The sequence below is a fragment of the Herpailurus yagouaroundi genome, unplaced genomic scaffold (genome assembly GCF_014898765.1).
Source record: "Herpailurus yagouaroundi ecotype Mexico unplaced genomic scaffold, PumYag 180, whole genome shotgun sequence".
Classification (NCBI taxonomy): domain Eukaryota; kingdom Metazoa; phylum Chordata; class Mammalia; order Carnivora; family Felidae; genus Herpailurus; species Herpailurus yagouaroundi.
In genome coordinates this window covers 13,112,179-13,129,991 of record NW_024412411.1, presented here as the reverse complement: position 1 = coordinate 13,129,991, position 17,813 = coordinate 13,112,179, and the positions used below count along the sequence as shown (strand labels likewise).

At 36.0% G+C, this 17,813-nt stretch overlaps 1 protein-coding gene across 6 annotated transcripts in view; it reads left to right on the top strand.

Moving 5' to 3' along the window:
• Nucleotides 1-17,813, top strand: part of DLG2 (discs large MAGUK scaffold protein 2) — a 2,103,489-nt gene that overhangs the window by 1,472,281 nt on the left and 613,395 nt on the right. The window lies entirely within an intron of this gene.

Genomic DNA, 17,813 nt, shown 5'->3' with positions numbered 1-17,813 from the left:
TGAAATTTATGAAATGAATATGAATTCATACATTACATATATAATTTGGTAGTAACATCCTAAAACTTTTATCTGCATATGGCCTTAACTGCCCCTGCTCTGCCATGGTAGTTAAAATCATTTTCCTCATCCTAGGATGAGAGCAATATACCATTAGGCAGACAGGCATACCACCCATCCAACATTAAATGCTGTGAAATGATGGCATTTGGATAATAATGTTCTCTCTAAAATGCTGTGCTGTGCTTTGTTATCAGAGATTTGTGCCCTGACCTTCTAAAGAAGCTGCTGTTTTCAACTCAGCTTTCATTTTTTTCTGAGGTTGTCACTTTTGCCATCTGCTAGATGTATCTTCTGGGAGACAGGAGCTGTGTGCACACAAACTTTCAAGGAAGCATTATTGCATAATTTGCTTGAGGTCAAAGCCAATATTCTGGAAGTTGGTTCATCATTTATTGTGATGTGGCAGATATTAGAGGACTTTATAAACACGTTGTGCTTTTGGAGTATATTCACAAAGTATTGAACGTAGCAGAATGTGACAAGTAATATTTATGCCTCAATGAGAATTATTAATCTGCCCAAAGTACAACGATAGACCAACGTTTGTTTGTTTGTTTGTTTTGTCAGCTCTACTTACCCTTGGACTTTAGTTTCTGAAAAATATTTTTGGGGAATCAGAGAAGTGAATGGAAAGTAACTTTTTGTTGCCAAATCATAAAATTAAAATTTATTTCCACTGCAAAATAGGAGAAAGTAAACACCCTATCTTTCGGCTTCTGCTTTTAAAAGAATAAGAACCAAAGAGATTGTTTTATATTCTAGTTAAGTACCTTCTAAAAGAAATATATACCTCCCTGTTGCACTCCAATTTATTTACTTTACCTTCAGATGTAGATATATTCTAGAATTGATACTGAGAATTAAATATTTTATATTGTGTTCTTAAATTATTAGTCAAATATGAGCTCTTTAGAGAAAAATGATTTAGGCAGAACTTCACTCTAATAGATGAGAACAGACTCTAAGAGGAATATGAAGTAGATTTCAAGCCTCATTTTCTTTTAAAGTCTGATTGGATTCTGCCTGTGATTAGGGAGTTATGGGGAAACCAGGGAGGTGAATTAGTTCCTTCAGGCTTCTGTTGTGCAAACTATTATTCTATTGCACATCTCGATACAGCAGGAGGCTGAATGAGTTTTTTCTTCTTCTTCTTCAAAAGGTAAACTGCCTAATCTTTTGTGACTGGTATAATACATAAAATAAACATATATTTAAATAGTCCATTTTAAGGCATAACTAAGATAAAGCCCATAAAGTGCTTAACATAGTAATGATCAATAAAAATAAAGCTCTCATTCATTCACTTATTCAACAAATACTTACTGCATATTTACCTCGTGTCCATGAGTAAAATTAATGTAGTTTCCTCCCTATGAACCCAGTGTTTATGATACAGTGTTATAACTGTGGCAGCAGAAATAAGATTAATGTGCTCTGGGAGCACAAGAAAAGCCTACCACCTAAACCCAACTTGTGAGTCACACAAGATTTACAGGAAGGATGATGCTTGAGCTGAGTTTAGATGAATAGGGGCCAGAGGAAGGCATGGAGATGGAAAAGGCCTGGTTGTATTTGGGAGAGTATAAGAATAAAGGGAGAGAGGAGGAATGGAGGGAGATGGGACGAGAAGAAATTAAGGACAGATCATAAAGGGTTTCTGTGGGCAGAGTAAAGAAGGTTAAACATTATTCAAAAGCTAAGGAGAACCATTATGTTCAGCACTTTGTAATACAGGACTTGGTTCTCAAAAAGCTCTGATCAAAGCAATATTGTTACAGTAAAAGTTATGAGGGATGCCTGGGTGGCTCAGTCAGTTAAATATCCCACTCCTGATTTCGTCTCAGGTCGTGATCTCACAATTTGTGAGTTCACGCCCCAAGTTGGACTCTGTGCTGACTTTGTGGAGACTGCTTGGGATTCTCTCCTCCTCCCCTTCTCTTTCTCTCTCTCTCTCTCTCTCAAAATAATTAAATAAACTTTAAAAACAAAGAGTAAAAATTATTAAACAACCTGGCCAATAAAAGGTAATGTGTGATTACACCATGCAAATAGTGTACTTTTGTGTAATTTTAGTGGACTTTTCCATGCCAGCATGAGTATTATACTTTAAGAGCTTTTTCAACTCAGTGCTCCAGGAAGGCTTCATAGTCCATTGGGATTGGCACAAGATATAAAAACAATTTGCCATCGCTAATCTATAGCACTGTAAAACAGACATAATCTAAGTGGAAGAGCACAGTCTTAAAATGAAGGACCCCAGTAGAAAACAGAGTCTTCCACTTCTTTTTTCTTCATTTTAAATTCAATCATTCATTTATCTCACTATAACTATTTTGGAGGCATTTATGATGTGGGATGACAAAGATAAACCAGAAACAAGTGCTGACCTCATGTTCATGAAGGTGAGGCTAACAAATAAGTATATGTATGTATGTGTGTGTGTGTGTCTATATATATAACATACATATGTATATATATATACACATACATATGTATATAGCACATATATATGTGTGTTATATATATATACATATGTATATAGCACATATATATATATATGTGTGATATATATATATATATATATATATATATATATATAAAACAAATATGTACACACACACACATACACACATTGCAAACTCAAAGTAGGGAGTGGAAAGTGCCTAAGGAGGGGGTAACCACCTGCTCTGGGACCTTAGAAGAGGGAACAGTTGCTTCCAATTGTGAGGAGTGGATTGGTGTGAGATCAGTCCCAGAGCAAGTAACAATTGCTCCAGGCCCTGGGTTGGCAGAATTTAAATATAAGGACAGGGAGGGCCAGCAGGCAAAGCTACAAGGTTTCTCACGACCATCCATACAAAGCAAACTGAGCAATAGAGTTGATCAGGATGGTTCCTAACTGGAAGACAATAGTGAGAAATGAGGGTTGAAAAGCAAGATAGAGTCCAGTCATGAAATGCCATGAATCCTATGCTAAACGAAGTTGGCCTTTATTGTCCAGGCAGTAGGGAGCCAATGGAAGTTGCTTTTTTCCTTCTGGTATTCCTTTGCTACTTAACATACACTGACATTCAGTGTCATTTTATGTCTGTATATCCTATTTCCCCACAAGACTGTAAAATCTGTGGTGTCAAGGACTTAAACATTACTTGTCTTGCACGCAGCAAGTATCCAGATTGGGTGGGAAGGGATATAATTTTTATTGAGTACACTTTATGTATCAAACAATAGTGGATGCCTTTACACATGAAAACATTCTTTGCACCAGTCTAACAGTCACTGTTTTGAAATGAGGAAACTAAAACCCAGAGGAATTACAGAACTAGCCCAAAGTTGCACACTTAGTAAATAAAGTCAGGAGATCAACCAGGTCTATCAGCTCTAAAACTTGTACTCTTCCCACTGTATTACAATGTTTGATCGTTTGTTTGAATTACTCATTTCTTTTTTTTTAAGTGTGTTTGTTTGTTTTTGAGAGAAAGAGGGGAAAAGCACACACGTGAGCAGGGGGAGGGACAGAGAGAGAGAATCCAAAGCAGGCTCTGAGCTGTCAACACAGAGCCTGACACAGGGCACTAGTTCACAGACCATGAGACTATGACCTGATCTGAATCAAGAGTCTGACACTTAACCAACTGAGTCACCCAAGTGCCCCAGTTACTCGTTTCTTGAACATATATTTCTTTTTTTTTTTTTAATTTTTTTTCAACGTTTATTTTTTATTTTTGGGACAGAGAGAGACAGAGCATGAATGGGGGAGGGGCAGAGAGAGAGGGAGACAGAGAATCGGAAACAGGCTCCAGGCTCTGAGCCATCAGCCCAGAGCCTGACGCGGGGCTCGAACTCTCGGACCGCGAGATCGTGACCTGGCTGAAGTCGGACGCTTAACAGACTGCGCCACCCAGGCGCCCCATTGAACATATATTTCTTGAATGGTTGTGTATGTGCCTGGCCCTATTCTAGGAACTGAGAATACAGAATAGTGGTGAACACAACAGAAGAGTCCCTGCCTTCTACAGCTTATACTCTAGTTGGCGAGCCAAACAATTAATAAATAACAAAATGAATTCAGATGGTGGTAATTGTTATGAAGAAAGCAGGGTGATAGATGGAGAATGCTATATAGTGGTGGTGGCGAGGAGTTTATTAGTGGTCAAGGAAGGCTCCTTTGAGGTAGTAACATGTAAACTGACTTCTGAAGAATAACAAAGATGTAAGAATCCTGGAAGGAAATATGAAAGCAAACACAAAACCCCCAAGGAAGAAATGAAATTGAATTTGAAACTTTATGGTTGGGAGAATGAAAGTAAAAGAATGTATCAAGAGGAAACAAGTATTCATGACTTAAGATTATTTTGCCCCCTACAAAAGCTATAGTATTTAGATATTAACCCGGCTAATACTTAACTGAGCACCCAGTGTCTGATAGGCTTATTGGCAATTTTGGAGCCCTTATAGTGTACCATGTTAAGTTCTTTGTGAGAATTATCTCATGGACTGTTTACAACAGCAGTTCTTTTTTAAAAAAAATATAATTTATTGCCAAGTTGGCTAACATACATTGTATATAGTGTGTTCTTTTGGGGGTAGATTCCCATGATTCATCGCTTACATCCAACACCCAGTGCTCATCCCAACAAGTGCCCACCTCAATGCCTATCACCCATTTCCCCCTCTCCCCCAAGCCCTTCCATGACCCTCAGTTTGTTCTCTGTATTTAAGAGTTTTTATGGTTTGCCTCCATCTCTGTTTGAAACTCTTTTTCCCCCTTCCCTTCCCCCATGGTCTGTTAAGTTTCTCAAGTTTTACATATGACTGAAAACATACGATATGTCTTTCTCTGACTGACTTATTTCACTTAGCATAATACCCTCCATTTCCATCCACATAGTTACAAATGGCAGTATTTCATTCTTTCTCATTACCAACTGGTATTCCATTGCATATGTAAACCACATCTTCTTTATCCATTCATCAGTTGATGGACATTTGCTCTTTTCATAATTTGGCTACTGTTGAAAGTGCTGCTTTAGACATTGGGGTACATGTGCCCCTATGAATTAGCACTCCTGTATCCTTTGGATAAATTCCTAGTAGTGCTATTGCTGAGTCGTAGGGTAGATCCATTTTTAATTTTTTGAGGAACCTCCACACTGTTTTCTGGAGTGGCTGCACCAGTTTGCATTCCCACCAACAGTGTACAACAGCAGTTCTTAATAAATGTTTTGTTTTATGACCCCTTTCACTGGAGTTGGTGACTCCTATATTGTTTATATACATTTTAACTATCAATATGTATTATATTAGACATTAAAACTGAAAATTTTTAAATATATATTAGGTAATTTATAAGTAATAACATGTTACATGTAAACATAGTAGCTTTTTATTAAAAATAGCCATGTTTTTCAAAGCAAAAAGAATTAGGAAGGAAGATTAGCATTATTTTACACTTTTCAAATTTCTTTTATATCTGGCTTAATCTAACATCTATATTCTGTTATCTTTCATCTGTGTTTAATCGATATGCATATTGTTTTAGTTGAAGTAAATGAGGAAAATGTGATTTCACAGATATATGAATGGAGAAAAGTGAAATGTTTTTATAGCCTTTTCAAATAATTGTGGATATTCTTTGACACTACACTAAGACTTGGCAAAGGAAAATTTTTTAAAGGTTAATTTCAATGTGGAATCTGAAACCATTTTGATAAACTTTTTGTACAATGTTGTTCTGAAATTTATTCATCTGTCTTATACTTTAAATAGACCTTTTACCACAAATATGGGTTTATAATGTCATATTCATACAGACCCTCCAAATGTTGACTTTTTTCATTATGCAATATCAAAAGAATCCTATTTGTTAATATTAACACCCATCTCATCAGAAAAGTCTTTGATGTTTGGAAAGTTGTCATGCTCATGGTGATGGACGCAAGGTTTCCAAATTCTAATACTTGCTTGAAAAGTTGAATTTTACTGTTGACAACAAATACCATCAGATGTTTCCCTGAAGAAACAAGGTCACTTCCTTAGTTTTGAAAACATTTTGCCAAATATCCAAGACTAAATAATCATAGCTTGTTTATCAGTTATTCTCTCAAGTAAACATGGTATTCAATGAAAATGTGGTTAGCTTACTTGCAACTTAAATACATCATACAATCTTTTTTTTCCCCTGGGAAAACTATATGCAACACACCACAGAGGCATCTCTCTCATTTCATCATGCAGAATATCACAACTGTATGCACTCAAAACTCAAGATCTTTAAAAATAAATTAATAATAATAATAATAATTTGCACTGTTTCATCAAAGATATTCTTAATTAAAACTAACAATTTTTGTTATGAGCGTACAGTTAAGAAAGAATTCAATGATTACTAGTACATTTTGGTGCCACTGCCTTAATTTGTGCTAAGGCATGAATGATTTTACCCCCATTGCTTTTGCACCATCAGTGCAAAGTAAACACATGGAGAAAGGAAAATAACATTTTATTATTGTAAAAATGTTTTTAATCTTGAGAACATTTGAGTATTCCTAGTTTATAACCAGTCCAAAGGTATTATTATTCCTTTTTTTCTAGTGAATAATATAAATGAGAGAACTTCAGAGAATTGCTCAGGATGACAGGTAAGAAGTGGCAGAACTAGGATCTAAACATATCAGGAATGATTCTAGAGCTTGTTTTCTTAATCTATTGCAAGACAGTGATGCCCATAGATGATAGCAAGTGCTCATTTCCATCCCTCTTGACCTCGTCAAGATTGGTACAGGTAGAGGTAGGGGTATAGGTTAAAGGCTTGTTTTGTCAGAGTCACAATCAGTTATTTCCAAGATTATTTCAAAGGAGAGTTATATGGCTGTAACAAGTGAGCACCTACCATACTGCCAGGAAATACTAGACACTATATATATATATATATATATATATATATATATATATATCACTCTATGTATATATATCACTATATATCGCTCTCTATATATCTATATCTATCTATATATATTGATATATATCAGCCTTTTAACATTTTAACAAAAAATGCTCATTATTCAGTAAAGAATGAAAAGAATAAGATTGTTTTCAAAGATGTGGAATAGAAAAAAGTAGAACATGCAAATTGTTGATTTCAGAGAAAATGGGAGAATTGCACTTTTGAAGTACAATGAATCAAAAGAAATGGTGTATAAAGTGATCATTCATGGCATTTTGCAATATTCTGGAAAATAGGAAATGAGGAAATTAACTAGGATAGATGCAGTGGGACTAGAAATAAAAGGTGAAAATAAAAGATACTCAAGAGATAGAATCAACAGAACTTGGAAAATGATTGTTGACAACGTTCAGGGAGAAAAGGGACAAAGACAAATTTGAAATATTGTGCCACACTCACACTGTTGTTGTGTATGTGGCACATCTCCCCAACTAGACTGTAAGCTCTTTGAAAACAAGGATTGCATCTTTGTTGTTGTTGTTGTTGTTGTTGTTGTTGTTATCACAATCTGACACAATGTTGAGCACATTGTAGGCATTCAAATACCAGAATTAATCAGGCACCTCAACCTTTAGCCCTCTTACATTAAAACCAAATAACCCCTTTCGTCTAACCTTTCCTTATTAGCTCATTCATACAAATTATTTTAAGTATTCTTCCATTTTGTTTAACTCAGTAGTCATGTATTGAGCATTTGCTGTCACGAGGAATTGGATTAAGAGCTAGATGCAAATATAGTGTGGCCCCTGTCCTCCAGATGCTAAGAATTTAGAGGAAGATAGACACATATATAAATAACTCTATGGTCTTACTCACAATTTGAATGAAGTCATGTGGAATCACAGAGGAAAGGGCAATCACATCTGCCTGAAGCAATTGGAGAAAATATCAGATAGGATTTGAGATGAATTTTGATGTTTCAATGGCAATTCAACAAGAGAAGAAGAGAAGTGTTTTTGGCAGAGGAAGCAGGTCAGTTTAGTTCATGCAAAAATTTATTCAATTCTTTTCACATATAGGTACTATATTATTTTGGCACAGGAATTGAATAACTTAGTTTTAATACTTTGAATTGGTGCTCAAAGTAGAACCGGGAAGGTAAACATGTAAACAAGTATAATATAGTGTGCTATGTGTAATAATAAAATTGTGACCCAGGCACAGAATAATACAGAGGAGGATGAAGAGGATAGTGGGGACCTACTTCCAGGCATTTTGCTTTATATGCTTCCAAGGGGTATATAAGACTATATAGAAACAAGTAGTGAACAATTTAAAAAGCAGTTACCCTTAGATCATCTCTCTCATTTGTGTATATATTCCTTTAGTCACTGGGTTGAACTGTGTGACAACTATGGAATGTGCCTCACGAACTGCCAATTATAGGGAGCATAATTGATCCAGACCTATATATATGTATTTCAATTTAATTCTCTAACATTTAAAATTTGATATTTCACTTAAGAAAATTTGATTCCTGATTTCTGTAAGGAGGGGAGAACAATCTTTCAACGTTAGACCCCCATTCTAGAATGGCAGAAATTCAAGAGCTAAAGAGAACCTCTTCCCTTTAGGTAAAATATATGCTCATTCCCCACTTCTTATTTTATTCCCAGTATGGAGATCAGTTGCCATTTAACCACACTCTTGCTGTATTGTTTTACCTCTCCTGGGCCCATTTCACTCTCCTATATATGTTGTCTGCCTTAATAGCTATTTGAATTTGAGATCTGCTATTTTGAGCACATTTTACCATGAAAATAGTGTGAAATTAGTTAGGCCTGGAAAACAGGAGAGCAATGAGGACAACAAATGAAATTCTAAGCTGGGACAGTGATAATAGAAACTGGGAGGAACTGGATGGATTTGAGGATATTTTAGGGGTAGAATCAACAAGACATGATATTTAATAAAATATAAGGACTGATGAGCAGGCAGGAGTCAAGGATGACTCTCAGATTCCTTGACGTGGTAAACAAGTGACTCATGAGCTACATTTCTTTCTGGGAGCTGTTGAGGAGTGCATATTAGCTTCTAATGGCATTTCAGCTAGATATGATTGCGGGGCACAAGAGACATGATACTTGGCAGTTTTGTAGGTGAGTGTAACTGACAACATTCTAAATCATATCTTAAGAATTCATAGCTTGAATATTGTATTTGATCCCAAATTACTCTCCTTGCTTTCTGACTCATTCTACCAAGCCTATTTTTAACTTAGCCTGTTCACCGTCCTTGAATTAATCATGGTAAAATATCATATTTATCTGATCATTCCTTATTAAGAATACCTGCTTTCTCTAAGAAAGCCCATACTCCTAGGTCTGGCATTCACAAAACATATGCATATACCCTTAAAGAGTTGTTATGGGGACCAAAGGAATTAACTGTGCCTGGAACTTATTCCTGATATTCCTATAGTTACTTCCCTTATTTTCTTCCCAGTATCTTAACTATCCATAAAAGGGGAGTTGTAAGGTCTAGTACAGTGCCTGACATGTAGAAAGCACTCAGTGAGTGCTAACAATTACCATCATTGTTTCTCCAGACCTCAGTATTTTTTTTCTGCCACTTCAGTGACATCAACAGATCTCTCAAACTTACAAGGATCCAAATTGAACTCTTGATTTACCTCTTGCAATCTAGTTCCCCTAGCCACATCACAGTCTCTACATCTCATATATGGCATCTCTGTCCAGAATCTTTGATTCTTCTCTTTCCTTGAATATTCCAACCAACATTAAATCCTGTCAATTCTACCTCCAGATCATGTCTCAAATCTTGCCATCCCTACTGCTTCCAGCCTATCTAGCCACCATCAATTTATGACCTGGGCTGTTTTAACCGGTCTTTCTGTCACCACCTTTTGCTCTCTCCAAAGTTTTCAGACAGCAATTAGTGTAATCTTTGACTAAATAAGACCATGTTACTCCACTGTTTTAAATTTTCATGACCCACAAAACCTACACCATCCTATTGAGCCCCCTGTGTCTGACCCCTGCTACCCTCTCTAACCTCTTCTCCCCCTTTCTTACCTAATTAGTTTACAGATATTTCATTTTAGTTCCTTGAACAAGTTAAGCACTTTCTTCTTCTTAGGACTTGGTGCATCTCGTTCTTCTACTTGTAATTCTTGTAACTGCCATACTGCTTCACATTCTACCTGTCTTCTTATCTCTACCTTAGGTCTTTGCTCACTTTCACTGAACATTTTTGGCCATTTTTTTTTCTTCTCTCTTCTTGTCTCTGTTTGTATTCCAAGGAGACTTCAGTATCAGCCACAAAGTACTCTGACTTGATCATCACTTTAATTCATTCATGGGACCTTTACTACACTCACATGACTATCAGGGAGTGCCAGTTGATCTCTGAAATCTTGAGTCCTGAAATCCCAGTGTCCACAGACTACTGTTCCCTCTTGTATCCTCTGTTCTCCTAAATCTGTACTTTGACCTTGTCATGATCTCATTCTTTTTTACCCACTTCTCTTCTTCCAGGCTGAATGTATTCCTTGATTCTCTTCCTTTTCTATCTTTTCTGATTTGCATTCCTCATTCCCTTGAGAGTTAACTACATTTGCTTTTCAAATCTCAGCCCTAGAGCAACCAAACCTTTCCTTTTCACTGTTCATGATTACTAATCCCTGTGGGAGAAAATCCCATAATCATGCTGATTATGCCCCACCTCAGTGCTGCTCAGCAGACCTCTACTCATCCTAAGGTGTTTCTCCTGCCTCACAGGTGCAATTCCAACCCTTTACTGTTTTATGTAAGTCATCGAATTCATTCTAGACTTTCCCTTTGGTATCCTGACATATAAATGTATCAGCAAAGACATTATCAGTTAAGACCACCTTCAGCTTTTTACTCCTCCACCTTAAAATAACCCTATAACTCTTCTGCCTTAAAATAATACTTTGTAAGAATTTAGTCCTTCTTATCCCAGATAGAAAATTATCCCTCCCCCTACACAAGGCTGAGGTATGCTATCTCAAAAAAACAAACTCATCTGTTCTTTGGTTAATCACATTTTGTGAGTATAAAAGCGCGTGTGTGAGTGTGTGTGTTTTTGTTTATAGTAAGATATATTTATAAGGAAAATTAAAGATGGACTGCTCAAAATGACAAAGTCCAAAGATCTATAATTCTGACATCATTGAAAACTTTAATATATTGGTGAATATACTTTCAAACTTTTCTATCCATATATATTATAAAATGTAAATCTTTTTTAATGTTCATTTATTTATTTGAGAGAGCAAGTGTGTGTGTGCGTGGGGGAGGGGCAGACAGAGAGGGAGACACAGAATCTGAAGCAGGCTCCAGGCTCTAAGCTGTCAGCACAGAGCCCAACGCAGGGCTCAAACCCACAAACTGTGAGATCATGACCTGAGCTGAAGTCGGATGCCTAGCCAATGGAGCCACCCAGACACCCCATAAAATGTAAATCTTATATTGTATTCTACTTTACCTGAATATGTATTGTAAATATATATTCATCTCATGATACCATTGTATTCCTTGCTGTGGTTTTACCAACATGTATTTAACCAGTATCTATGGTAGGGACTCAAGAATCTGGACTCTAGACCCTATTCTCCTCCTTCATCAGGATTTTGCTTCCCATGGACTCCCTTTCTCTTTCATACCTTCAATCTCTAGTTCCAGGGGCTTCATCCCCTTAGCTCCCAGAGGTGCTTGAGTCCTCTCCCTGTCATCCTCTAAAACCTTGCCTCTTCCCTGCCTCCTTCTCATGAGACTCTACCACATGTCTCTCCTAAGAACAAAACTCTTTCACAAAAATAGTAATCACCCTTTAACTTATCATGAGTTCTCGGGCCTATTTTAAACTGGCATTTTCTTTATACCTATTTATTGAAACCACTTTCTCTCTACAGTCCCCCAACCCCTGAAAACACTTTCCTACAGTTACCAGTCCCCAAACACAGACCTCTGGTAGCTCCTTGGCAGCAAATACTAAATGCAACTCCTAGAAGTTTTAAGTAAGTGAAAACAGGAATCTCTTATTCCTAGACTAAGAATGATATTCAAAAACACATGGATTGTTGGGTGACATGTTTAAAAAGATTTTTTTTGGTGGGAGATCTTTATGTAGCTAACTGTAAGCAACAATAGTTAGAAATGTCTGAATTACACTTATATCTTTATACCCTAAGAATAGGCCTATGGAAATGAGAAAGACTTTGAATGATTTTCAACAAGTAATGTCTATGAGAAAAAGACATCTTTTTATTCCTTGTGCCATTTCAGATTTACTGCCTAAAATAAAATATCATCCAGGACAATTTAGAAGATATTTGCTAACTCATGTATCTTTCTATCAAGTGACATTTTTACTTCTGGTATCTAGCTTGAGGATTATTTTAATTTGCTATTGTCTGTTTTAGACTTTTTTGTGCCCCAGCTATATATATATATATATATATATATATATATATATATATATATATATAATTTTGCTGTATAACTGATATTAAATAAAAATAAACAAATGTCTTTGCTGGAGTAGCTGTGCAGAAAATAGACTTGGATATTGATGATTCTGGGCAGAGAGTTAAAAGAACATATAGATTCTTCCTAGAATGAAGGGGATGTACAGGACTCTTGGAGTTGGTAACAGATTATGTAAAATTTCAGTATTATTCAACACAGGACATGGTTTTTAAAGGTTAAAAGAGTTTTACAGGGCACCTGCATGGCTCTGTCAGTTAAGCATCTGACTTCCACTCAGGTCATGATCTCACAGTTTGTGAGTTTGAGCCCTGAGTCAGAGTCTGTGCTGACAGTGCAGGGCCTAGAGCCTGTTTTGGATTCTGTGTCTCCTTCTCTCTCTGCCCCTTCCCCACTTGTGCTCTGTGCAAAAATAAAATAAACATTAAAAAGTAAATTTCAAATATAAAATAAAATAAACATTTAAAAAATTAAATAGAAAATAAAAGTTAAAAGAGTTTGAGTCTTTATCTAGTTTTTATTTATATCACAATTTTGACTACTGCAACCTAAGCATCCCTTTCCCCACATTCAGAATTTTTAGCTAAATTATCTTTACCAAAAGAAGAGTGGTTTAGACTTTTTAAAAAATCTAGAAAATGGTTATCATTATCATTTTTTATTACTTACCTACCATCAAATTAATTTTTTTTAACCCAGGAAAGGCAATGTGATATAATGGAAAGAAGATCCGATTTGGAGCCTAACAAATATGACTTGAATCTGAATTCTACTGTTGACTTGTTTTCTGTGTTTAGAATGTTATCTCACTCTTCTTAGCCTCAGTTTTTCATTTGTTTGTTTGGTTTTTTGTTGTTGTTTTTTAATGTATAAAAAGAGGGAAATGGTATGTACTGAATGGGGGATTATAAAACACCTAGGTCAGTGTGTAGCACCGAATAAATATGCAATAAATACCAGTTCCCTTGAGGGAATTTTTAGTATTTATGTAAGTTTTGTATATTATTAGGAGTTTATAATTTTTTTAAAGTCTCCTTCTTAGGTAGTTTGAATTATTAAGTACGTTTACTATTGCTAATTAGTAATTAATTTCTTGTTAAAAACAAGTCATTTTCTTTGAATATTTTTAGTTGTGATCATAGTATAATTAAAATTCCATAAACATTTTGTTTCCTCTCACATTTATATACTGAGCATTTCCTGTTTTCATTATCACATTTAATGGCTCCAAAATAGTCCCACATTCAGATACATATACCCCAGTATTTTTAACCATTTCTCTATTGTTTGGATGTTTGTTTCCAGTTGTGAGTTGTTCTTTGTTTTGTTTTGTTTTTAACATTAAAAACATAATACTGTCATGAAGCTTTGAATACAAATCTTTGCACACATCTCTGATTATTCCTTTAGGATGAATGCCTAGAATTGAATTACCAGATCGCACAATACTGTAAAGTAGGAACTTCTAAAAAATCAAAGTAATTCTTTGTAAATAGAACATTCTGTAAATGCATATGATTACGATATAATTTTATTTTTCTCTTTTTTGTAACCCCATTTTGGGAGTAATTTTCATGTAAAGAATAACTTCAAATGAACGAGGAGCTTTTCTAAGGGTATAGTATTTATATTTGCAACCATCAGTTAATTGATAAAGTGTCTTTCCTCTTTGTTGATTCTTTTTCTGAGAGGAGATGGAGTATAGTACATGATGGAGGAAGTGCCATTTGGCTAGGCAATGGGCTTGTGCTCCTGGGGGAGAGTCAACAAATGTGGAGGTTTGGGAACCAGGAGAAAGAAAGGTTTGTGCCAACCACATTCATCAATCATGGAATCTGTCCAATTGAAAGGGAACAGCAGCCCACCCAGAGTCCTATACAGGGACTGCCCTCACCAGCATGGCACCTCACGGTTGCCATTGACTGGGTCAAGTATCAACACTCGGTTAATTAGCCACAATTCTCAGGATCTAAGGATGTCAGCCAGGGGTCTGCCTGTTCACATGGAGAGATTGCTGCTCAGAAAAGATAGGTTCTGGGGTCTGCCCCTGCAGCTGGCTGGCTCTGTGATGATTATCAGGGGGCTGGAGTGATTCAGCCATGGAGAACAGCAGGCAGTAATTTCACTGCTGGTTTTTATCTGTCCCTCTCTCCACTCAATGCTGGCTGGTGGCAAAGGCCTGAAAAGGACGGCTGAGAGAGAACAATAAGGGGAAATGGAAAACACTTTAAATAATTTCCTTAGCTGAATTCAGATGAACATCCTCTAAAAAACCAAGGGGACTGGCCAGGCCCAGCTGGCAGACTGGTTTTAACTGAAACACAAAATTTGCTTTTGGAAATCCTTGAGACTGGGTACACAGGTCCAGTTACACTCTGCCTCTACCTACCTCTTTTCATGGTGGATTCCCTGACCCATTCTTTTCCTCAAAGTAGATTTGAGGGCAGGAAAATGTATATTAATAGATGCCAAAGCCACCATATTCTCCATATTAGAGTCAATTCCAAAAACAGTAGTTAAATGTTTCTAGATTGTCATCATAGCTATTACTTCAAAGATCTATTGATTAATAATGGAAGTTTTAAAAATGCAACAGTGATCAACTTTCACCTTTAAAGTATTCCTTTTTCTTTGTTGCCAAGAGTAGTTTTCCTACAAATCTAGCCAAAGAGCCAGAAGAATCCTTTAAAGTCATTCAGTTTAACCTCTCAGAAGATGCTCAGGTCCCTCATGGTCAGTGACTAAGCAGCTGCTCTGTAGGAGAAGGCCCCTACCTCCCTTCCAATAAAATAAATAATTTTATTTTTTATCCCCTGCTCGGTTTTGACAAAGTTTGGACAGTTTTGTCTCATCATTTGTCCTTCAGCTAAGCCACAATTTGAATACCTGAGTTTCCATTTTTATTCTTGTAGCTACATGGAATAAAATGGCTTATACTTTTATATTGTATTTCTTAACACAGTGTGGACTTTCACCGTGTCTTTTCTGAGTCTTTAACTCTTGAATATGGTCAGTAAGTTTATTTGTTGATTCATTCATCAATTATTTATTGAATAATACTATGTGCCAGAGAAAGAACCAAGAAACAAGGATGAATGCTACACAGTTCCTGTCTTCTACAAGCTTAGTTTGAAAAAAGAATAGACTCATAAGTATATAACATCAAAATAACATAATGCATGGTGTAGATAAGCACAGAAAACACAAAAGAGTACTAAATTACCCAGAGACGTGGATTTGGGATGAACATTTAATATTTTCTACGCACTTGCGTTCTCAGTCTTATCTTTTCCTTTTCATCTGTTGTGTTTCTTAAATTCTACATATGAGTGAAATCTTATGATATTTGTCTTTCTCTGATTGACTTATTTTGCTTAGCATATACATTCTAGTTTTATCCACATTGTTGCAAATGGCAAGATTTCATTCTTTTTGATCACCAAGTAGTATTGCATTTTATGTATATACCACATCTTCTTTATCCAGTCGATGGACATTTGGGCTCTTTCCATCATTTGGCTAAGGTTGATAGTGCTACTATAAACATTGGGGTGCATGTGAGCCTTATCTTAGATAATGGAAAGAATTGGGCCAGGGAGATAGAAAATTTCTGGTAGAGAAAACAGCATGAGTAAAGGTCAGGAGACAAGTCATAGTGTGGACTCTGCAGGAAAGAGCCAGCAGCTCAGTTCAGCATTCCTGGCGGTAAAAGTGTAAAGCTAGAAATAAAGAAGATTGGGTTAAGAGCCAGATAGTGAATATTTTTTCTCAAGTGGCAAAGTTTTGAATGCCCTCTCCAAAAATATGTATACTCTCAGGAGTAAGCATTTGAGTACCTCCAAGTCTGTGCTTGCCTCTTTCCCTATCCCCTTACTCAAGAAATTATCTCTGAGGTGCCAACTCTTGTAAAACCAATACACCCCAACTGATGTTCTTGGAACTAGACCCACATTGCATTGAAGATACTCATCTCCCTTTCTTTTCTTCCCAAACCCCAAGATCTTAGAGAAACTGCCTCATAAGTCATCTAAATACTGTCCTGGTAACCATATACATGACGATGTAGTTGACATTGCAGTGAAAATGTATTGATTACCAGATGCCAGCTTATCACTGCCTTTTCTGTTCTTCCTTAAATTCCATCAAGGGAGAAATCTTCTGGTTTTTTCCCTGTAGCCTTAGTTTCCCTGTAGCCTTAAAGTCACATAATACGTACTCTAACAAAACTGATAGACTCATCTGGCATCAATAGGTACCTAAAATCAAGAATAGAGTTACTTGCATTCATGGTAAATACTTACCTCATCCGGTTCATTTTGCTATCTTCATTTGAGAATTCTTGTCTGTGTCTTGGAACTAGTGTACCATTTCTCACCTCAGAGATTTTACATATGTTCTTCCTTTGTCTGGAACCTTCTGTCCTCATCCCCAGTTCCCATTCTGACCCCTTCAAAAGTTGCTAACTGCTCTTCACCTTCAGGGAAAGTTCCTGTGTTTTGTTCTTTTGTTAGCCACTTCTACACCCTGAACTTATGCTTCGTGTGCCTCATAAACTGAGATGTTCACTGCTATAGTTCCAGGACTTAGTCCAATGCCAGACACAGAGCTGGTGTTTAAAGAATATTAAGTAAATTTATGACCACATGACTGCTACTGAGTAATATCTCTGTTAAATGAGATTTGGATTTTTTTGAAGAAAACCAGAATTAGAGAACTGCCAGAAGTATAAAGACATGGGATTTCAGTTGTTATGGTTGAATTATTAATTTCTGCCTTTCAACATAAATGTACAATTGTGTAAACAACCTTTTGGAATTTTTATTATTTAAGTCAATAAAAATTGCTAAACATTACCTTGACATTTGCAGTGATATAACAGGTTACAGCTGATCTTATCTTGACATTGAACTTTTCTGACTAATTGAATGTCCTAATTAATTTTTCTGGATAACTACTAAATTCTTAGTCCTCATCATTTTTTATCCAAGAGCAGAAATTAATCAAGTATTAGTAACTTTAGGAAGCTGTATTGGTTGTAGAGAAATTAAATATCCAGTGACAGAGGGCTGGTTAAATACATGCTAATATATGACCTTGATGAAATATTTAGCCATTTAAAATGGATAATTATAAACACTACCTACGTATATGAATATGGCTTAAAATATAATGTGAAAACATAATATTAAGACATAATGTAGCCAGGGAGATGGAGATTAAAAAATTATTAAAAATAATAAATAAGTAAGATGGTTTGTGAATTTGGGGAAGAC